Genomic DNA, 23,942 nt, shown 5'->3' on the forward strand with positions numbered 1-23,942 from the left:
TCATTTTTCCCTTCCTTCTCCTAATGTCCTCCATGCTATTCCTTATGTTCCACAAATAAGTGAAACCATATGATAATTGACTTTCTCTGCTTGACTTATTTCACTTAGCATAATCTCCTCCAGTCCCATCCATGTTGATGTAAAAGTTGGGTATTCATCTTTTCTGATGGCTGAGTATTATTCCATTGTATATATGGACCACATCTTCTTTATCCATTCATCTGTTGAAGGGCATCTCGGCTCTTTCCACAGTTTGGCTATTGTGGACATTGCTGCTATGAACATTGGGGTGCATATGGCCCTTCTTTTCACTACATCTGTGTCTTTGGGGTAAATACCCAGGAGTGCAATTGCTGGGTCATGGGGTAGCTCTATTTTTAAATATTTGAGGAACCTCCACACTGTTTTCCAAAGTGGCTATACCAACTTGCATTCCCACCAACAGTGTAAGAGGGTTCCCCTTTCTCCACAACCTCTCCAACATTTGTTGTTTCTTTCCCTGTCCATTTTTGCCATTCTACCTGGTGTAAGGTGGTATCTCAATGTGGTTTTGATTTGGATTTCCCTGATGGCTAATGATGATGAACACTTTTTCATGTGTCTGTTAGCCATTTGTATGTCTTCTTCAGAGAAGTGTCTTTTCATATCTTCTGCCCACTTTTTGACTTGATTACTTGTTTTTTGGGTGTTGAGTTTGAGAAGTTCTTTATAGATTTTGGATACCAGCCCTTCATCTGTAGTGTCATTTGCAAATATCTTCTCCCATTCTGTGGGTTGCCTCTTTGTTTTGTTGACTGTTTCCTTTGCTGTGCAGAAGCTTTTATCTTGATGAAGTCCCAAAAGTTCATTTTTGCTTTTGTTTCACTAGCTTTTGGAGATGTATCTTGAAAGAAGTTGCCGTGGGCGATGTCAAAGAGGTTACTGCCTATGTTCTCCTCTAGGATTTGGATGGATTCCTGTCCCACATTGAGGCCTTTCATCCACTTTGAGTTTATCTTTGTGTATGGTGTTAGAGAATGGTCGAGTTTCATTCTTCTGCATGTGGCTGTCCAATTTTCCCAGCACCATTTATTGAAGAGATTGTCTTTTTTCCATTGCATGTTTTTTCCTGCTTTGTCAAAGATTATTTGACCATAGAGTTGAGGGTCCATATCTGGGTTCTCTATTCTGTTCCATTGGTCTCTTTGTCTGTTTTTGTGCCGGTACCATGCTGTCTTGGTGATCACAGCTCTGTAATATAGCTTGAAATCGGGCAACGTGATGCCCCCAGCTTTGTTTTTCTTTTTCAACATTTCCTTGGTGATTCGGGGTCTTTTTTGATTCCATACAAATTTTTGGATTGTTTGTTTCAGCACTTTGAAAAATGTCATTGGAATTTTGATTGGGATGGCACTGAAGGTATAGATTGCTTTGGGTAGCATAGACATTTTAACAATGTTTATTCTTCTAATCCATGAGCATGGAATATTTTTCCATCTTTTTGTGTCTTCTTCAGTTTCTTTCATGAGTGTTTTGTAGTTCCTAGAGTATAGATCCTTTGCCTCTTTGGTTAGGTTTATTCCAAGGTATCTTATGGTTTTTGGTGCTATTGTAAATGGAATTGTTTCTCTAATTTCTCTTTCTACAGTTGTGTTGTTAGTGTATAAGAAAGCAACTGATTTCTGTGCATTGATTTTGTATCCTGCCACATTACTGAATTGCTGGATGAGTTCTAGTAATTTGGGGGTGGAGTCTTTTGGGTTTTCCACATAAAGTATCATGTCATCTGCGAAAAGAGAGAGTTTGACTTCTTCTTTGCCAATTTGAATACCTTTTATTTCTTTTTGTTATCTGATTGCTGTTGCTAGGACTTCTAGTACTATGTTGAACAACAGTGGTGAGAGTGGGCACCCTTGACGTGTTCCTGATCTTAAGGGAAAGGCTCTCAGCTTTTCCCCATTGAGGATGATATTCGCTGTGGGTTTTTCATAGATGGATTTTATGAACTTGAGGAATGTTCCCTCTATCCCTATACTCTGGAGAGTTTTAATCAGGAAAGGATGTTGTATTTTGTCAAATGCTTTTTCTGCATCAATTGAGAGGACCATATGGTTCTTCTCCCTCCTCTTATTAATGTGTTCTATCACACTGATTGATTTGCGAATGTTGAACCACCCTTGCATCCCGGGGATAAATCCCACTTGGTCGTGGTGGATGATGTATTGTTGGATCCTATTAGCTAGGGTTTTGTTGAGGATTTTGGAATCCATATTCATCAGGGGTATCGGTCTGAAATTCTCCTTTTTGATGGGGTCTTTGCCTGGTTTGGGGATTAAGGTAATGTTGGCCTCATAGAATGAGTTTGGAAGTTTTCCTTCTGTTTCTATTTTTTGAAACAGCTTCAGTAGAATAGGTATTATTTCTTCTTTGAATGTTTGGTAGAATTCCCCAGGGAATCCAGAAGGCCCTGGACTCTTGTTTTGGGGGAGGTTTTTGATCACTGCTTCAATCTCGTTACCGGTTATTGGCCCATTCAGGTTGTCAATTTCTTCCTGTTTCAGTCTTGGCAGCTTATAGGTTTCCAGGAAGGACTCCATTTCATCCAGATTGCTCAGTTTATTGGCATATAGTTGTTGATAATAATTTCTAATAATTGTTTCTATTTCCTTGGTGTTAGTCGTGATCTCTCCCCTTTCATTCATCATTTTATTAATTTGGGCCCTTTCTCTTTTCTTTTGGATAAGTCTGGCCAGTGGTTTATCAATCTTATTAATTCTTTCAAAGAACCAACTTCTAGTTTCATTGATCTGATCTACTGTGTTTCTGGTTTCTAATTCATTGATTTCTGCTCTAATTTTAATTATTTCTCTTCTAATGCATGGCTTAGGCATCATTTGTTGCTTTTTCTCTAGTTCTTTAAGGTGTAGAGTTAGTTGGTGAATTTGGGATTTTTCTATTTTTTTGAGTGAGGCTTGGATGGCTATGTATTTCCCCCTTAGGACCGCCTTTGCAGTATCCCATAGGTTTTGGACCGATGTGTTTTCGTTCTCATTGATTTCCATGAATTGTTTAAGTTCTTCTTTGATTTCTTGGTTGACCCAAACATTCTTGAGCAGAGCGGTCTTTAGCTTCCATGTGTTTGAATTTCTGCCAAATTTTTTCTTGTGATTGAGTTCCAGTTTTAGAGCATTGTGGTCTGAGAATATGCAGGGAATAATCTCAATCTTTTGGTATTGGTTGAGACCTGATTTGTGACCCAGTATATGGTCTATTCTGGAGAAAGTTCCATGTACGCTCGGGAAGAATGAGTATTCTGTTGTTTTAGGGTGGAATGTTCTGTAAATATCTATGAGGTCCATCTAGTCCAATGTATCATTCAAAGCTCTTGTTTCCTTGTTGATTTTCTGCTTAGATGATCTGTCCATTGCTGAGAGTGGAGTATTGAGGTCTCCTACAATTAACATATTGTTATCAATATGACTCTTTATTTTGGTAAACAGTTGGCTTATGTAGATGGCTGCTCCCATGTTGGGGGCATAGATATTTATAATTGTTAAATCTTCTTGTTGGATAGACCCTTTAAGAATGATATAGTGTCTTTCTGTGTCTCTTATTACAGACTTTAGTTTAAAATCTAATTTGTCTGATATAAGGATTGCTACCCCAGCTTTCTTTTGAGGTCCGCTGGCATGGAAGATGGATCTCCATCCCTTCACTTTCAGTCTGGATGTATCTTTAGGTTCAAAATGAGTCTCCTGTAGACAGCATATGGATGGGTCCTGTCTTTTTATCCAATCTGCAACCCTGTGCCCTTTTATGGGAGCATTTAGGCCATTCACATTGAGAGTGATTATTGAAAGATATGAATTAATTATCATCATGTTGCCTGTGAAGACGTTGTTTTTATAGATTGTCCCTGTAAATTTCTCTTGTAGATCACTCTTGGGGTCTTTCTCCTTTATAGAACCCCCCTTAATATTTCTTGCAGGGCCAGCTTAGTGGACACATATTCTTTCATCTTTGGACCCTGAGTCAGAGACATTTATGAGATAATTAGGGAAATCTGAACATGGACTGGGTAACAGCTGATATTGAAGAATTATTCATTTTATTGGGTGTGAAACAATGTCATTTTTTAAAAAGTTCTTCAGTATGGGGCGCCTGGGTGGCTCAGTCAATTAAGCAGCTGCCTTCAGCTCAGGTCATGATCCCGGGGTCCTGGGATCGAGCCCCAGCAAGGGCTCTCTGCTCAGTAGGAAGCCTGCTTCTCCCTCTCCTACTCCCCCTGTTTGTGCTTTCTCTCTCTGTCAAATAATTAAGTAAAATCTTTAAAACAAGTTATTCAATATAAGAAATAGGATAGAAGTATTTAAGATTTAAGATATGATGTCTGGGATTTGCTTTACAATTATTCCAGCGGGGGAAAGGAAACCTGAAATCAAGGCAGAATGTCCTTTGTTGTTGTTTATCCTACTCTTTTTGTACGCTTGAACATTTCCATAAAAGAGAACTTTTAAACTTTAAGCTCTTCAGAAGAGATAAACATACATTTAGCCCAGAAGCACTGTAAGATTTTGCCATGGCTGAGTCAGCCTAGAGGGAGGCCAAAGCCACCGTGCTAAGGCTTGGTGCTCAGAGCCATGCGCCCCTGGGTCGGGGACATTACTCTAAAGGGTTCTGAGGCAGCGCCCTCAACGGCCAGGGCCCTGGCCAGGCCCTGTGAGCTGAGAGTGAGGAGGGCCAAGAGGCCAGAAATGCCCACAGAGCCTTGTGTTGGATGCAGGGAGGGGAACCCTGGAAAAGGTAAAGGACCAGAGTGGTGGCAACCCAAGCCCGCTGCTGTAGACAGAGAAGGCTGGGGCAGCTTCTCTGCCCAGAGGCACACGGGGCGGGAGGTTGGGGGGGTGGTGCTGGGAGCAGAGCTAAGGACGAAACCCTGGCAGGACTCAGTCCCCACCTCCATCTCTGCTGCTCCCTTCCCTCCGCCCACATCCGCCCCGACTGCAGCCTGAGGTCCTCCGTCCAGGGAGCACGTCTTTACTCTGGGGACACATGTTCCCAGCTTGGCCACCAAAAGGAATGGGATCTCCATCCTGGGGAATGCAGCGGCAGGTGCCTGACCTGCACAGCCCGGATCCTGGAGCACCTGTCACTGCAGCCACGAGTGGGCCCCGGCTTGGCATAGGTGGCCCCCCTCTTCCCACTCACTGTAGTCAGAGAGGTATGGTCGTACAGGCTGCTGAATGGACCGTGTGTTGGGGGGAGGCATTTCCCCAGGGGCAGGGGTGGCGGCTCCCGGAAGGGCACAGGGGTGCTAGAGAAGTTAAATGCTCACTGCAGGCACCATTACAAATTGGGGTTCAAAATCACTTACCTTAACGCAAAGGGAAAGGAAGAGGAGGGTCATAAAGGGTAGGATAATAAAACACTGAATAGAAGCAAATACTGAATGGAAGCAAATAAGAAGGAAAGTGAAACAAAACAAAGATGAGGATGGGAGGCGCGGTGGCTGAGGACGTGGAAACAACACGAGAATTACAATGAGTGACGTTCAGACTGGGCGATCGCTCCCGGCTCTGCAGGTTGCGGGCTTCACTTTTGCTGCAGTGACTGAAGGGGCTCCCCTGAGTGCGCGGCCCCTCGGCTCCCCGGGCCTCGCTGCCTGCCTCGGCCCGGATTCCTGGCATGTTTGGCATCTTTCCAAACAGCTTTAAGAATCCTGGGGTGCCTTCAAACCGTGAAATGCAAAACCGAAACGCGGGGCGGGCACAGGCGCGAGGCTCCTAGCATCACCCTGGTGTAGCTGCGGGTGGCGGTGATTTTTGTGACCGCCAGGAGAGGGCAGTGTCGGGCCAGGCATGTCCCCGGCACAGGGGCGACGTTTTCTCAGCCCTCCACGGTTAGGTTCTGAACGTGGGGGGATTCACCCCTTCCAAACTTTCCTGAGCAAGGCGCGTAGGTGGCAGTGCTGCTTTTCCCTATTCCTTCAAGGATTTGGGAGTCGGCCTCGGACCGTGTTGTGTAAACACGAAATAAGAGGCGGCCCAGCCTCAGCCCTCCCTAGAAGCCGTTGACCAGCCTGCACGCCCTTTGATAGCATTGCCCTGTAAAGGGGGATTTAGGTGATGGTGTGCATCTACCAAATGCCTACCATGTGCCTACGGTGTGTTAACGGTCTAGCTACTCCAGTTATTTAGCTCTGCGAGAAAGTATGATTATGTCCATTTTTCAGATGTGGAAATGGAGGCTCATTAAAGTTAAATGACTTGTGTGAGCTCCCACGGCAGGGGTAGGACCCCGACTTTGGTCTGATGGGCTCCAACATGCCCTCCCCTAGGCCACATGCTTCTCACAGGTCCTCAGGTCCTGCCAGTTCTCATCCTGCCTGAGCGTCTGTGTTTAACTCAAAAAGCTCCTCTGTTCCCGTGGTGTCAACTCTTTGGACTGAGAAACTATCAAGATATCAAAAAGATACTTCTCACACCTAGCCAAGGGAAGAATTGCTCATTTGAGTTACTCTTTCATCCGCAAGGCAAATTATCTTTCAACACATTTTAGGTATGCTAAGAGCACCCAAGCAGAATTATATACACAAATCATTAGGTGAGGCGTAGTGTCACTCCAAAGCCGACCATTTACATGCTGATCGCTGGTGCTCATTGATCAGAGCAGATAAACGGGCTACAGTGATGACCTAAACTGTTTTTTCCTCCCATGACTTGGGAAGCTGGGAAGCTGGTCTCCCTTCTCCACGGCCACACCTGGCCCAGGGTAGTGAACTGGGACAGGCCAGCATCATACCTCACACATTCTAGCAACGACAAACAAAACTAATCACACTGACAAAAGTTAGTTTTCTTCCATTTGCTTCCCACCAAAAAGAAAAGAAAAGAAAAAAAAGCACGGTTGGGGTGGAACAGTTTTTATTTTTATAGATTGGTGGGTCCACACTAGATTGAGCCATCGACATTGCTGGTTACCTCACACTCCTGAACAGCTGAATTTGATAATTCTTTATCGGTTTCTGGAATTAATGGTTGATCCAATAATATTTTGATATCTGGTCCCTGTTGTTGGAGATCACCCATCGATCATCCCAGATTCTACGCCAGTTGAAAAGCTGGATTGGAGAGTGTGGGTTGGATCCAAGAACTACATGTGCCTTTTTTTTTTTTTTTTTTTTACTGAGTTGAACTCTCCATTCTTGCTCCCCACCCCTCCCCCAGCCACAGGTGGACAACTATAGAACTAGAATCATCCCCTGCCCCCCCTGCCCTGGCAAGAACTGCTGTCCTGGGTGAGAGGAGAGAATGTAAACACTTGTAGGCAGACAGGCTGGGAGGGGGGCTGGAGCCTGTTTAATGGTCAAGTAACCACCCCAAGTAGTGTGAGGAATGTGGCCAATCTTACTTCACCGGGGGAGAGGAGGACAGTTCAGTGGGTGGGGGGGGAAAGATGGAGGCTTTATTACTAGGGAGACGGTGTTTCAGGATAAAGGTATTGGCTGAATTTCACTCGTGTATGCAAGAATAAGGGCCAGGAATAAGAAGTTTCTCCTTCAAATACCTTCCATCTCCTGAAGTCCCTAGAAGTACTCAGTAAAATGGGAATGTGTCTCTCAAAACAGATTCCATCTTAATGCAATAATTAATTCAGGCTTGTTTCTAACTGTGCACAGAGGTGAGGATAGATTAAATTGTTTGGAAGTTTCTTTGAGCTTTGATTTTTAAAAAATCAGCTTTCCTAAAATAAAAGTGCCAAAACTTACATTTTTGTCCTTATGCAGGAAAATAATTTTTGTTTCTTTTCCTGTATTCTGGTTGTTAAATAATTGCACCAATCGAGGGCATGCCAGAAAAATAAAACCGTGCATTTTTTTTTGAGTCCAGTGACCTCAAAACTATGAGTGTGAATGTCTCTAATAAAAACTCTCTCTCCGGGCGCCTGGGTGGCTCAGATGGTTAACCGTCTGCCTTCGGCTCAGGTCATGATCCCAGGGTCTTGGGATTGAGTCCCGCATCGGGCTCTCTGCTCCTTGGGAGCCTGCTTCTCCCTCTGCCTCTCTCTCTGTCTCTCATGAATAAATAAATAAAATATTAAAAAAAAAACTCTCTCTCCTTTTCAACATTTGGGGTTATTTTTGTTGCAGTCCCTACACTTCACGCTATAATCCAAGCCCGTTATCTCGGTCTTGCAATATCTGTGACTCAGACTCTAATCATGACTGTGTCTGGCACATAGATCAGTAGTTGCATTTAAAGACGTGCAAATTTTGAGCTTTTCTTTCAACTTGACCTTGCATATTTCATTTGCAGCCCCTTCCTTAATATACCAAATTCTGAACAAGTTAAGAAAATAAGATGTATTTCCCAACTGAGGTGATCCTTAAAACCAATTTCAACGTGTAAGTTAGGTGCTTTGAGCAATACGTTGTTAATTCTTTCAAGCATCTTGGGTACCAGGTAGTCCTTTGAAAGTTCACTGATCTAAATAGGGTCTAAACTAACCTTTAGAGCTTCCAAATGCTCAGGAAAAAGTGCTGAGAGGGCTCTAGTAGTAGAAAGCTTGACTCGCAACGTTCTCAGGTTGCCTGGCTCTGAATCAGGTATATAGTTATGCATTGGAGCCCCATCCATTTGAGGTGTTGTATATACATTCAGTCTTCTAAATGCACCCATTAACTTGAGACCCCTGGATCTCAGACCTTTGGGAGCCTCTCTTTTCACAGCTGGCCTTTTTCCAGAGGAAGAGGGAATGTATGATCCCTATCTGTTTCGTTGGTATCCCTTGTCTGGCGGCATTCCCTCCTTTAGAGATATTTATGGTAATGTTTGTGTGTGAGAGTCAACTGTAAAAGATAAAAGTGTCTGGCTTTCTGGAGATCTGGGCACTTCCATGTGGTTACCTTGGTGAGAGTCTCAGAAGCAAACCTGGGTTATGAGGCAATTTCTCTTACGATGACCGAGTCCTGATGGGCTGATAAACAGCCTGGTGGCTGGAGCGGGGTGGATGCTGGGAAGCATGAGGGCACTGAATCGTGGGATCTGGCTTTGAATTGGGCCTCTGCCTTCTTACCAGCTGTGTTGCCACTTTGAACCTTAGTTCTCCGCCTGCAAATGAGGGTAACAGTACCCATCTCTAATTAGAGTTATGTTGAAGACTAAGGTGAAAGCATAAAGCACCTAATTCCAGATACTTAGGAGGTGGCCAAGAACTAGTCTTATTACTAAGCTGATCAGTCTTATGACTAAGCTTATTACCTGTCAAATTGGTTCAGACCTTTGGCCTTCAGGTGTTAGGCCCTCCTGAGTGAGTCTAACTTGGTCTCTAGCGCCCCCCATGCATTGCCCCAGTTAAAGTGCTTCCGGAATTGGCTGAGCCCTGCATCCTTACACCTGGACGGAGCCGGTGACCTGAAGCCATCCTGTCCTTGAAGGTGGAAGCTTTATAGATTGCATAATAGCAAGCTCCGCAGCGGCTGCAGCCTCCCTGTGGACTTATTAAGCGCTGTCCCTGTGGGCTTATTAAGCGCTGAGGATTGTATTGAGTGCGGGTTCATACACTGGCGAACTAGTGTTAGTAGATCATCCTGGTTAAGAGCAAGGACTCTGGCTCCAGACTCCCTGAGTTGAATCCACTACTCCTGCTGTTGAAAGACATCAAGAAAGGTACCTCTCTGGGCCTCAGTTACTTCATCTCTAAAGTGGGCTAACAGTAGTACTTATCCCCTAATTTACTGTCAGGATTAGATGTTATGTTAGTTTCCTAGAGCTGCTATAACAAAGCACCACACGCTGTGCACCTTGGAACAACACAAATTTATTGTCTCATAGTTCTGGGTGCCCGCAGTCAGAAATCAGGGTGTTGGCAGGGTCACACTCCGACTCAAAGCTCCAAGAGAGTATCCTTCCTTGCTCCTTCTAGCTTCTGGTAGCTCTTGGCGCTCCTTGCCTTAGAGATGGCTATCTTCTCCCTGGGTCTTCACACATCTTCCCTCTGTGTGTGTCCGCCTCTGTGTCCAAACTCCCCCACCTTTTTTTAAAAAAGATTTTATTTATTTGACAGAGAGAGACACAGCGAGAGAGGGAACACAAGCAGGGGGAGTGGGAGAGGGAGAAGCAGGCTTCCCGCTGAGCAGAAAACCCAATGCGGGGCTTGATCCCAGGACCCTGAGATCATGACCTGAGCCGAAGGCAGACGCTTAACGACTGAGCCACCCAGGCGCCCCTCAAACTCCCCCTTTTTATAAGGACATCAGCCATCTTGAATTAGGGTCAATCCTAATGACTTCATTTCAATTTGATCATCCTCTCTAAAGATCCAATTTCCAGATAAGGTGACATTTTGAGGTACGAGGGGTTAGGACTTGGATGTATCTTTTGTGGGAGCGCACAATTCAACCTCTAACATACGAACTGAGAACAATACTTGGAACAGAGCCAGCACTGCCTATGTGTGTTGACAGAGTTTATTTTTAAGACCACATTCCAGCCAGGAAGGTACTGTTATTCCCATTTTAAAGATGGAAAAAATGAGGCTCTGAGAAGTTAAGGATTAGCTTCAATTCCCACAGCTAGAAAGAGGGAAGACCCCTTAGCCCAGACCCTGGTGTGTCTGACCACATGCCTGTTGTCTCTCCACAGTAGCCAAAATCTCCCGTGTGTCCGTAACGCATGGTTGTGACACCGATTTCCAGCGGGTGGCCCCAGAGGCCTGCCTTCAACTCTGGCCTCAGCCTCTCGAGTGCTGTCCCTGGGTGAAAATGTCTGTGTTCTAAAAGAATCATTTCCCAGATCCTCATTAGTATTTTAGAACCTGTATTTATTTCACCATGTTTCGACTAAGCTGATGGGCCTAACATGTAACTTCATTTTTCCCTCTTCAATGAGCTCTCCGAATATTGATTAGACACGGCCCCATTCATCCAATGGAAACACCTGTGGGCCCCAGGAAAATATAACGAACGACTTTAGAAATTAAAGATTCATATTACTTTGTAGAGGTGATTATACATCAGAATTAAGAACGCTTTTGTAGAGTAAATTCCTCTACTGGTTCCTCATTGGCTGTGGAACCTCAGTGTTTAGTAATATAATAGGCTATGGGGTTGTTTTCTGCATGTATATTTACGGACATAAGTAAATGGTTAAAAAAAAAAAAAAAGCCAAGAGGTCTCCTCTTGAGATCAGCATAAATTTATGTTCCGGAATATAAATATGACCACTAACTCTATTGTAGTCATGAAAAGTGAAGAGCAAAGAACATTGTATTGAAAGACAGGTGATCACAGTTCAAGTTGCTTTTGTTCTCTTTGCCCCTGCACCCGATGCACCACTTGTTAGCACTGTGACCTTGAGCAAATATTCGACGCTTTCACAAATAATATGTACATGATGCAAAGTTATTTCTCTATACCTCTGAGTGTATATGTGCAATATGTACATAATGCAGAGTTATTTCTCTATACCTCTGAGTGTATAGGTAGACGATTAGACCCGGAGGCCACCCGTGGTCGCCTTCATTTCTGAGATGTGTGTGGGACCGTAAACACAAGGCCCTGTGGTGGTGACATCAGACTCGGGTGGTGCCTAATATTTAGTTAAGGACCCTACTCAAGAGGTCAATATGATTTTCTTGAAAAATCTGTGCCTTATGGTTTTGTTTTGTGCTGGGTCTTCTCTATTTGTCTATTTGCCTGACTCTACCTCCCCTAGCCCTACTGGAGCTCTGAGAGGCTGACCTTCTAGGTGGCCTCAGCTGGACAGAGGGAGGAGTTTGAATTCAGGAGACTGGTCCTGACTCCTGGCTCAGCGCTGGCCACGCTCCTCTGCTTGCTCTTCAAGTCTCCGTGGGGTGGCGGGCAGGGGTGCTGGCTCCCTGCCACACTAATCTTGGGTTGCCTCACCATCTCTTGTTGGTTTTCCTAAACGCTGGCCACCCCTTTGTAAATCACCCCTCTTGGCAAACTGTACCATCTGTTTACTGTGCCAGGACCTTGACTGAATCAAGCCATGACTATCTTGAATTGTCCCAGCACAGCGTATCATTAAGAGCATCTCACCCTTTAAGGAAAGTGAATGATGAGTGACGGAAAGCAGAACTTTGTTTTACCTGAATAAGAAATCTCCCCCTCTCTCATCTCTTCTTCATTTTGTGCTTGCCATCACCTCTGTGCAGTACTCTTTGTGCCTGAAAAAGTCCTCCTTAGCTTTCATATCCCAGCTCCTCTAGAAGCTTTCCCTGACTCTTGCAGGCCGAGTTGGCGTCCCCTCACTCTGCATTCCTTGCAGGCTCCCTATGTCCATCCTAGCCCACTTCTCGTGCTTCACTGTTCCTATGAGATAGCAAAAGAGAGGGTGCTTTTCAGCACGACAGTGAGAGCTGCCAGGTAAAATACAGGGTGTCTGGCCACATTTGAATTTTAGATAAACAACAAATAATATTTTAGCAGAAGTATGTTCCATGGAATATTGGGACACACCTATAGGGAAAAAAATTCATTGTTATCTGAAATTCAGATTTAGCTGGGAATCTTACATCTTTGTCTTTTACTTTTTTCTTTCTTTTTTTTTCCCCTAAAATAAACCTAGCAACTCTAACTACAATGGACTTCTAAAGTGGGTGGCTCCTGTTTAAAGAAACACTTTCTTTTCTTTTTCCTTCTTTCCTTTCTCCCTTCCTTCCCTCCCTTCTTCTAGCATTCTATGAGCTAATGAGTATGAAAATTTGGGAGCTGAGCAGGAGCTCTGGAAGACTGAATTTCTTTTGAGAAAATTGAGGTCTGGAGAGAAATTTGGCCAGTAGGCACTGTGGAGCAGAGAATGCAGAGGAGGTCAATCAGTGAGATGGACAAGGCTGGGACCTTTACAGTGAGGGGCCAAGGACGAATATTTTGTCAGGAGGGGGGAGAGGGGGGCAGTTCTTCGTAGAAATGTAATGCAATGTAGCAAATGACTGAGCTTCTTTTCTGGGGTGCCATGTATTATGGAAGCAGGAGTCTAGAGGTGGAGATGCCTGCAATTATGTGGGAATTTGCAAGAATCTTGGTGGAAATAGGGTTGCAACCATTCATGTGGAGAGCTCAAGAGAAAGGAGGCTCCAGCTGATCTCTAGATTATATTTGTTTCTGTGATTCTCCACCCTAATAATAACAATACAAGTTAATGTTAACAGTGCTTACTATGTGCTATGTATATATATGTATGCATATGTGCATATGTGTGTTTGCACATATGTCTATGTATACACAAACACACTCCTTGATCTGTTGAGTTTGAGTAAGCACAAAATCCAATTACCACAGTTGAGTTAAATAATACCAGTTCTCCAGCAACAGGATTCTAACTTCACTTGCCACCCCATATTCACTAAAATAAATATGGCAACCTTAATTGTAGCTATTGTAGCATAAAGTATAATTCACTGCTGGCTCCTCAGTCCACTAATCACTATGTAAATAACAAATGTACATCATGATCAGTGACCAATTGCATCACTTCTTTCAAAGTCTGTTGGTAATTTGTTGTTGCACATGTTACTTAGTTCATGCACAGACAGCAAAACATGTAATTGTGTTGCCTCCTCGCCTCCCAGGGATAAACCCACATAATTTAACTTTAATGGACTCCCGCTGCTGGATAATGCTCCAGGTCACCCTAATTCTCTTCAACACTTGAACAAAGGTGGGAAATGTGCTTTTTACTACAAAAACATTTTCAATAATCTAGGAAATAGACCAAGGAGCTATTTCAACTTTTAAAAGCCTATTTTCTTAGAGGGACTGTTGACTAGGCTATTGGTGCTACAGTGGGAGATCATGCAGTTTCTTTAGCTAAGTTTTGGAAGAAATATGACCTAAACATGCAGCCGAAAATATCCATGCATCATGGAAGCAAGGAATATGTGTATGATGTGGCAGAAATGTACTGCATTGTGCAAATAACTTTGTAGGATCTGAACCCAAAGTAAATGGACTCATAGAGGAAATAATTGATCATGGGGATGTTGACATCCGGCACCACTGAAGACTGTCACCATGCAGCCAGGGGAACTTAGCAAAGGCGAACTTATTGACATAAATGAAGAAAGCAGTTGTGATGAGAAGGAGGAAGATGTCCTAAAGTGACACCAGCAAAAATCTTCACATTAAAAGAATTCTCAGAGATATTTCATGACATTGAAAGCACAAAGGATAAAATGTTTGAAGCTGATTCAAACTTAGAAAGGGTAGGACAGTTTGCTAAGGCAAGGAAAATATGCTCACTTTTATTGTGTTATATCTTGGGAAGAAGGCAAGCACTGTTCAAACCAGTCTGATAAGTTTCATTTTTATAAGGAAATAAGACTCTTTGTCAATATTTCTAATGTTTTAAATTACATTGTACTAATAAGTGTTAATTTTACTATTTTCTTCAATTCTCTACACAGTTATTACTTACAGTAAGAGAGTGTTTAATATTTTGACAAAAATACTAGAAGCCATGGAAGAAGTGTAATTTTCCCCACTGATTATTAGGATAGTTTTGCATGGTTTCAGATTGCATGGTCATTTTTAAAAAAATTTAATTCCAGGATAGTTAACATACAGTGTTCTATTAGTTTTGGGTGTACAGTATAGCGATTCAACAGTTCTATAAATTACTCAGTGCTCATCACAAGTGTGCTCCATTCCCATTCACCTATTTCACCTCCCCCCATAACCATCTGCTTGTTCTCTATAATTAAGAGTGTTTTTTTGTCTCTTTTTTTCTTTGTTCATTTGTTTTGTTTCTTAAATTCCATATATGAGTGAAATCATATGGTATTTGTCTTTCTCTGATTGACTTATTTCGTTTAACATTATACCCTCTAGATCCAGCCATGTTGTTGCAAAAGGCAAGATTTCATTCTTTTTATGGCTGAGTGATATTCCATTGTATATATCTACCACATTTTTATCCATTCATCAGTTGATAAACACTTGGGCTGCTTTCATAGTTTGGCTATTGTAAATAATGTTGCAATAAACATAAGAGTGCATATATCCCTTGGAATTAGTGTTTTCATATTCTTTGGGTAAATACCCACTAGTGGAATTACTGGATCATATAGTAGTTCTATTTTTAATTTTTTGAAAAACCTCCATACTGTTTTCCACAGTGGCTGCCCCAGTTTTCATTCCCACCAACAGTGCACGAGGGTTCTTTTTTCTCCACACCCTTGCCAACACATATTGTTTCGTCTTTTTAATTTTGGCCGTTCTGACAGATGTGAGGTGATATCTCATTGTTGTTTTGATTTGCATCTCCTTGATGATGAGTGATGTTGAAGATCTTTTCATGTGTGTGTTGGCCATCTGTATGTCTTCTCTGGAGAAATATCTGTTCATGTCTTCTGCCCATTTTTAAATTAGATTATTTATCTTTTTGATGTTGAGTTGTAGAAGTTCTTTGTACATTTGGATACTAACCCTTTGTTGGATATGTGCTTTGCATAGATCTTCTCCTATTCAGTAGGTTGTCTTTGTTTTGTTGATTGTTTCCTTCGCTGTGCAGAAGCTTTTAATTTTGATGTAGGCCCAATAGTTTATTTTTGCTTTTGTTTCCCTTACCTCAGGAGACACATCTAGAAAAATGTTGCTGTGGGCAATGTCAAAGAAATTACTGCCTGTGCTCTCTTCTAGGATTTTATGGTTTTAGGTCTCACATTTAGGTCCTTAATCTATTTTGAGTTAATTTTGTGTATGGTGTAACAAAGTGGTGCACTTTCATTCTTTTGCATGTAGCCGTTCAGTTTTCCCAACACCATTTGTAGAAGAGACTTTTTCCCATTGCATATTCTTTCCTTCTTTGTTGAAGATTAATTGACCATATAATTGTGGGTTTATTTATAAGCTCTTTATTCTGGTCCTTTGATCTATATGTCTGTTTTTGTGCCAGTACCATACTGTCTTGATTACTCAGCTTTGTAGTATATCTTGAAATCTGGGAATGTGAGCCCTCCAGATTTGTTCTCTTTTTCAAGATTGCTTTGGTTATTCAGGGTCTTTTTGTGGTTCCATACAAATCTTAGGATTGTTTGTGCCAGTTCTGTGAGAAATGCTGTTGGTATTTTAATAGGGATTGCATTAAATATTTAGATTGCTTTGGGTACTATGGACATTTTAATAATATTTGTCCTTCCAATCCATGAGCATGGGATATCTTTCCATTTGTTTGTGTTGTCTTCAATTTCTTTCATCACTTTTTTATAGTTCTCACACCTCCTTGGTTAAGTTTATTCCTAGGTATTTTATTATTTTTAGTGCAATTATAAATGGGATTATTTTCTTAACTCCTCTTTCTGCTACTTCATTATTGGTGTATAGAAATGCAATGGATTTCTGTATATTGATTTTGTATCCTGTGACCTTACTGAATTCATTTATCAGTTCTAATAGTTTCTTGGTGGAGTCTTTAGGGGTTTTGTTATATATAGTATCCTGTCTTCTGCAAATAGTGAAAGTTTTATTTCTTCCTTACCAGTTTGGTTTTTTTTAAAGATTTTATTTATTTATTTATTTATTTATTTATTTATTTATTTATTTATTTATTTATGAGAGTGAGCAAGCTAGCGAGAGAACAGGAGGGGGCGGAGAGGCAGAGGGAGAAGCAGACTCTCTGCTGAGAAGAGAGCCTGATGTGCGGCTCAATCCTGGGACTCCAGGATCATGGCCTGAGCTGAAGGCAGATGCTTAACTGACTGAGCCACCCAGGTGCCCCTTTCTTACCAATTTGGATGCCTTTTATTTCTTCTCGTTGTCTGATTGTTGTGGTTAGGGTTTCTAGTATTATGTTGAATAAAAGTGATGAGAATGGACATTCTTGTCTTGTTCCCGAACTTAGAGGAAAAGTTCTCAGTGTTTTACCAATGAGTATGATGTTAGCTGTGGCTTTTTCATATATGACCTTTATTATGTTGAGGTATGTTCCCTCCAAACCTACTTTCTTGAGGGTTTTTATCATGAATGGATGTTTTACTTTGTCAAATGCTTTTTCTGCACCTATTGAAAGGATCATATGGTTCTTATCCTTTCTTCTATTAATGGGATGTATCAGGTTGATTGATTTGCAAATATTGGACCACCCCTTGTATCCTGGGAAGAAATTCAACTTGATAGTGGTGAATGATCTTTTTAATGTATTGTTGGATTCAGTTTGTTAATATTTTGTTGAGGATTTTTGCATCTATGTTCATCAGAGATATTGGCCTGTAGTTCTCTTTTTTTGGTAGTGTCTTTATCTGGTTTCGGTATCAGAGTAATGCTGGCCTCATAGAATGAATTTAGAAAGTTTTCTTCCTCTTCTATTTTTTGGAATAGTTTGAGAATAATAGGTATTATTAACTCTTCTTTAAATGTTTAGTAGAATTCATCTGTGAAGCTGTCTGGTCTAGGACTTTTGTTTGTTGGGAGTGATTCAATTTCATTGCTGGTAATTTGTCTGTTCAAATGTTCAATTTCTTCTTGATTCAGTTTTCGGAGGTTATATGTTTCTAGGAATTATCCATTTCTTTTAGATTGTCCAATTTGTTGGAATAAAATTTTTCAGGATATTCTCTTACAATCCTTTATATGTCTGTGGTGTGGGTTATTTCTCCTCTTTCATTTCTGATTTTGTTTATTTGAGTCCCCTCCCCCTGCTTTTTTTGATGAGTATGGCTAAAGGTTTATCAATTTTGTTGATCTTTTTAAAGAACCAGCTCCTGTTTTCATCGATCCATTCTATTGGCTTTTTAGTTTCTATTTCATCTATTTCTGTTGTAATCTTTATTATTTTCTTCCTTCTACTGGATTTGTATTTTGTTTGTTCTTTTTCTAACTCCTTTAGGTGTAAGATTAGGTTGTTTGAGATTTTTCTTGTTCTTGAGGTAGGCCTGTAGTGCTATAAGCTTCCCCCTTGGAATAGCTTTTGCTGCATCCCAAAGAGTTTGGATCACGCATTTTCATTTTCATTTGTCTCCATGTATTTTTTTAAATTTCCTTTTTGATTTCTTGGTTGACCCATTCATTGTTTAGTAGCATGTTATTTAACTTCCATGTATTTGTGGTCTTTACAGATTTTTTCTTGTTGTTGATTTCTAGTTTCATAGCATTGTGGTTGGAAAAGATTCATAGTATGACTTTGATTTTTTTTCAATTTGTTGAGACTTGTTTTGTAGCCTAATATGGGATCTATTCTGGAGAATGTTCCATATGCACTTGAAAAGAATGTGTTTTCTTCTGTTTTATGATGGAATGTTCTGAATATATCTGTTAGATCCATCTGGTCCAATATGTCATTCAAAGCCACTGTTTCCTTGTTGATTTTCTGTTTGGATGATCTATCTGTTGATGTAAGTGGGGTGTTAAAGTCCCCTACTATTATTGTATTACTGTCAATTACTTTCTCTATGTTTGTTATTAAGTTGCTTTATGTATTTGGGTGCTCCCCTGTTAGATGCATAAATATTTACAATTGTTATATCTTCTTGTTCCCTTTATGATTTATATAGTGTCCTTCTTTGTCTCTTGTTACAGTCCTTGTTTTAAAGTCTATTTTGTCTGAGGTAAGTATTGCTGCCTCAGCTTTCTTTTTACTTCCATTTGCATGATAAATGCGTTTCCATCACTTTCACTTTCAATCTGTGTCTTTAGGTGTGAAATGGGTATCTTGTAGGCAGCAAAGAGATGGGTCTTGCTTTTTTATCCATTTGGTCACCCCATGTCTTTTGATTGGAGCATTTAGTACATTTACATTCAAAGTAATTATTGATAGGTATGTACTTACTACCACCTTGTTACTTGTTTTATGGTTGTTTCTGTAGTTATTCTCTGTTCCTTTCTTCTCTTCCTCTCTTCTCTCAGGGTTTGTTGACTTTCTTTAGTGATATACTTGGTTTTATTTCTCTTTATTTTTGTGCATGGTCATTTTTATGGTCCTACACTACCATGCAAAGGGAGAACTGCATATCTATATGTATATATCACAATAATTATCACCATCCTCATTACTTTGATGAGAAAATTGATGCTTCAGAGAGTCTAAGCCACTTGTCCAAGGTCATGCAGATAATAAATAGTAGAGCTTGGATTTACATCTATGCCATCTGTCTCCAAGACCTTCACCCTTAACCATTATACTACAATGTTGCCCCTACCAAGCTATGAGCACTTCAAAGACAGGGATCATAGCTTGTGATCTTTAAATGCCTGGCATGTAGACATTTGATAAACACACGCTGAGTGAATGAAAAACAAAAAAGAATAAATGAAATAGGAACTATAAAAGGAATTAACATTTATTGTTTGAAAATAATGAGAAAAAATTAAGACCAATTGAAGACTAAGTAGCAACAACCTTATAGATGTCCATCAGTTATAGATAAAACAGACAGATCTGAAGTCATCTCATTTGATGTGAAAGCCAGCCATTTCTGAAATGTTTGGAAACATATAGCAGATGCAGAGGATTATGGGTATTTGCTAAGAAACTTTTGGTGATGGTCATTACATCAGAACACACGTGACAAAGACTTTGGGGAATAAAGAATGAAGGTTTCTTTTCCTGATCCTTTCATACAGTAGTTCTAAGTGTAGAAACTATTCCACGAGCATCCTCTGAGAAAGGCAGGCAGTAGCCCCTGCACTTGTCACTGGCCCGAGTAGCTATTAGCAGCTCCCAGTCCAGTGCAACAGCTTTTAAACTTAGGCATCTATGGATGGGCTTCAAAAGTCCCCAAGTCACATAGTGGGCTCTTGATGGACTCAGCATTGGGTGTTCTATGCAACTGATGAATCACTAAATTCTACCTCTGAAACTCACTTTAAAAAAAAGTCCACAAGTCCTTCCAAGTATCAGGTTGATTGCCACATTCTGTGTTAACAAGTTTATAAACTCTACGGGAGGAAAAAAGAGAAAAACATCCAACTGTGTTTGGAAATTTTTGTACCAGGAGCTGTCCCCATTTTCAGAGTGAGTACTACACCTTCTGGAACAAGTTTTAAAGCCCCAACTGTCTGTCATGTGGAGGAGGAGATGAACAAAAATAGACCTTTACACCATACCTGAAAACCACCTGAGATTTGTGGTTTGTGTCCATGTCAGGAAAGTTCCTGTTGAACTCTTGAGGAAAGGGTCCAAATAATCAAAATTAGAACAAAGCTCTGTTTGTAAAGCCCAAACCAGAGGAAAATCAAGAAGAGTTGCAGATGTATAAAAATAGGTATGGGTCAGGCAGAAATATGGAGATGAGAGCTTGTGGGCTGCAGAACCCAGTACATTGTGTTTTGTTCTGTTCTGTTTTTACAGCCATAGCATTTGCCCAGGCAATAAAAATGAAAGAACAAGAGAGAGACAGGGTAGGTAAGGAAACCAGCTTGAGTAAGAGCGGACTCAGACTGTTATAAGCACAGACTGCCAGCCTTAATATATTCATGGAAAGAAATCAGCTCATCTGGGAGAGAAGACTCAGAGCAGACATGAGATGGGGAACATACATCCTCTTGCTGGCTTCCATGAAAGGCAATGCTTCCCAGAACAAAGGGATGCCCCTGGGGACTAGCACAGCATCTATGATTAAGTCTTTGAAGAATACACCCTCCCATTTTAACTCAAGGCCCCAATCTACCAAAAGAATAAAACCTACTTTCTAAACAGGGGTCTGAGGTTAGCCTTGTTGAAAGAGCTCCAGTCTACACTTGGAAACCCTATAACTCGCACAGAGAGAACTACTGGTCCCGGGACCTTCTTTAATAAATGTGAACATACCATTCACTCACAGGAAGTAAGCAGGAACCTCTCTGTTCCAGGATATCACTTCTAGCCTTTGGAGAAGTGTTGACCTCCTTACGTCTGAGATTCCTTTAGAATGGATGAGCCACTCTGGGCCAGCCTAGACCAATCGGTGTGCTAGATGGGAGCAGAAACCAAAGCCACCTTGGGGTCCTTGTCTTAAAGACCTTCCCTAAAAAAAGTCATAATTAAAGTTATCAGAGCTCACTTGAGTCAGGGGGCACCACGGATTCGATTAATGTGTAAAGGGAGTATCAAGGCTAATGCTACATCTTACATAATGAGGAGGAGAGAAGATCCATCATGAAAAAAGCTAAGGGATTCAGATAACCACAGGAAACAAGATTTCATTATTTGAAAATTTAAAATATGCCAGAACTGTGTGTTAACTGCACACATAGATCCTGTCTCTCCTCAGTGAGGCCCGATGGATATTTCCAAAAAAAAAAAAAAATGTGTAAGAGATGGAGAATTTAATTTAACAAAAATTCTCTGGAAGAATGTTCTCTCTCTCTCTGTCTCTGTCTCTCTCTCACAAACACACCTCCCACAATCCAGTCATAAGACAGCCCTACAATCCACAGGAGTCTCCTTATAAATTTTTAGCTACAGAACAAAAGAGGGTGAGAGAGTTTGCACCCTTAAGAGTCTAGATGGTTGAGTGTGAGTGTTGAAAAGAAGAAAAACATTTTATCAAATGATATTGTAGGATTTCTGAGATATACAATTTGTAAGTACTTTAAAAATTATTTTCAGTTGCTTCATTCTTCTTTGAAAGTAGCACCTTGTGGAAACTGAATCATATGAGGTCCCTGCTTAGATTTGGCTTTCAGGCATTTCTTCTAAAATAGTCAAAGCAGTTTCAGATAAAAACAGAGATTCCTATACCCCCTCCCCACTTGGTATCTCTCCCCATTATCCTAGCCCTTCTAGCCCTTTCCTGTGATTCATCTAGAAACTTCTTGGTTTACTGACTTTGGTAATGCTTTCCACACCCCTTTCCAGTTTTGCACCCTTGCCCAGAGTCTGTGATACCAGCTTCAGATAAGATTCCTCTGTCCTTAGGAGGACTTTAGAGAACATCTACAGGGAAAGACTGAAAAGGACACATTTCCCAATGAATATCACCATGATTATCTTGCCTTGTGAAAAAGGTGAACATTAGTAGGCTAATAAAGAATGTTTTAGGGGTGCCTGGGTAGCTCAGTTGGTTAAGTAACTGCCTTCGCCTCAGGTCATGATCCCGGGGTCCTGGGATAGAGCCCTGCATCGGGCTCCCTGCTCAGCAGGGAGCATGCTTCTCCCTCTGCCTCTGCCTGCCACTCCCTCTGCTTGTGCTCTCTCGCTCTGTCAAGTAAATAAATAAAATCTTAAAAAAAATGTTTTAGATACAGGATGCAGTATTTTGAGTAAAGAAAGCAGGTAAGAAATTTTACTCAAGAAAGGGTTCACCTTGATATTATTAAACTTTGATATGCTAAAAAAACCATAATCAACCAATAAGAAGTATGCCCCTACTTTTAAGGAGTTAGAACATACTAGAAATTATCCTCAAAAAAGTGGGTGAGAATCCTTCCAAGTCTCAAGCTAAGGTGTCAACCTGGTCCGCTTCTCAGCCCCAGCCCAAGGAAGCCTGTCTCTTTTATGCAGAAGAACCTCTGTTGAGTATTACATTATAAGGCACTTGAGGATGGGGACCACATTTATTTATTTATTTATTTATTTATTTATTTTTAAGATTTTATTTATTTATTTGGGACAGAGAGAATGAGATACAGAGAGCATGAGAGGGAGGAGGGTCAGAGGGAGAAGCAGACTCCCTGCCGAGCAGGGAGCCCGATGCGGGACTCAATCCCGGGACTCCAGGATCATGACCTGAGCCGAAGGCAGTCGCTTAACCAACTGAGCCACCCAGGCGCCCTATTTATTTTGAATATCTATGCCTATCACCATGTAGAGCCCATAGGAGCACTGAATACATGCTAGTTGAAGGAATAAATATAACTAAATTCCTTAACCATTGGAGAAATTGCTCAAAGTTTTTATTTTATTTTATTTTTTAATTTTATCAGTCCACATGTGAAAGCTTTAGTCAGGGTCAAAAAACTAACTCTGCATCCTTGGGTAAAAACCATTTTGGTTGGATCTCTGGGCTTGCATGATTTGTAGAAGGCCTGGGTTTCTGGATGAAATAAAAGGTTTTTCCTTTATAATATTTTGGGTCTCCAAATTTTCAAAAATGTATTTTTTATGGTTTCTCTTTGTTTTTGTTTAAAAATAAACTTGTTGTGCGTGTTGGGGTTGGGTAGAGGTGCTCAAGAAGAAAGAACAACAGCAAACAAACAAAAAAAAAGCCACTTTGATTAAGCATAGTTAGTGAGCTCAGTGAAGCATGTTTCATCCTGATGCCAAATGACGCTCACGAAAATTGCAGCAATTTTTGATGCACTTGCCAATGTTTGTGTTATTTTTACTTTAAAGATGTAGCAGATTGCTCCAAAATAAATAATTTAAGCCTAACGTTTCAAAAGAGTCCAAGCGCTTGCGTCTTTCACTTCTGGCTTCTCTTCTGGGACTAAGCTGTGCCCAACAGAAGCAATCCTCATTTCTATGTAACACTCCATTTGGAGGGCTGTTTTCTTGCTTTGTTTTTCAAAGTCGAATCTATTTCTCACCATTCTGTTCCAAATGTCGTAGATTCTATCATTGTTCTGCGCTGAAGCCATAACTCCTCTTATTCAGGAAAGCAAGGGAATAAAATCCACAGCATCTAGATTCGTGACTTTGTGGGAGGAGATTCCAAAGAGGTGCTCTGGGGTGAAGATCCAATCCAAGCCCCATGGGAAACTACAATTTCCATATTGATTCATATTTAGATTTCGAGCCATGAACAATGGGTCGAATTTTGTGCACGTCCTCAGTATAACTTAAAATAGGTTGGCGAATTAACTTCACACAAAATGACCCCATCCTCAATCAATTATTAGACTTCTCATTTGATTGTCTTTGTGGTAAAATCTAAGAGAGATTTAAAAAGCTATGATTTAAAAAAAAATCAAAAGTAAATCTTTGTGCTGTTCTGTACTTCCTAACTGTGCATGAATGGCTTTTATAAACAAGAGAAAATGGCTTTTATAAAAAGATGAAATATAAAAAGACCAGAACAATAAACTG

The 23,942-nt window shown here is 41.0% G+C and overlaps 1 protein-coding gene across 1 annotated transcript in view; it reads left to right on the forward strand.

Annotated features, from left to right (window-relative positions):
* The window catches only part of ENPP6 (ectonucleotide pyrophosphatase/phosphodiesterase 6), a 111,107-nt gene that overhangs the window by 28,202 nt on the left and 58,963 nt on the right, over nucleotides 1-23,942 (forward strand). The gene's annotated exons all lie outside the window — the stretch shown is intronic.

The sequence above is a fragment of the Mirounga leonina genome, unplaced genomic scaffold, assembly GCF_011800145.1.
Source record: "Mirounga leonina isolate KUSES-001 unplaced genomic scaffold, KU_Mleo_1.0 Mir_128, whole genome shotgun sequence".
Taxonomy (NCBI): domain Eukaryota; kingdom Metazoa; phylum Chordata; class Mammalia; order Carnivora; family Phocidae; genus Mirounga; species Mirounga leonina.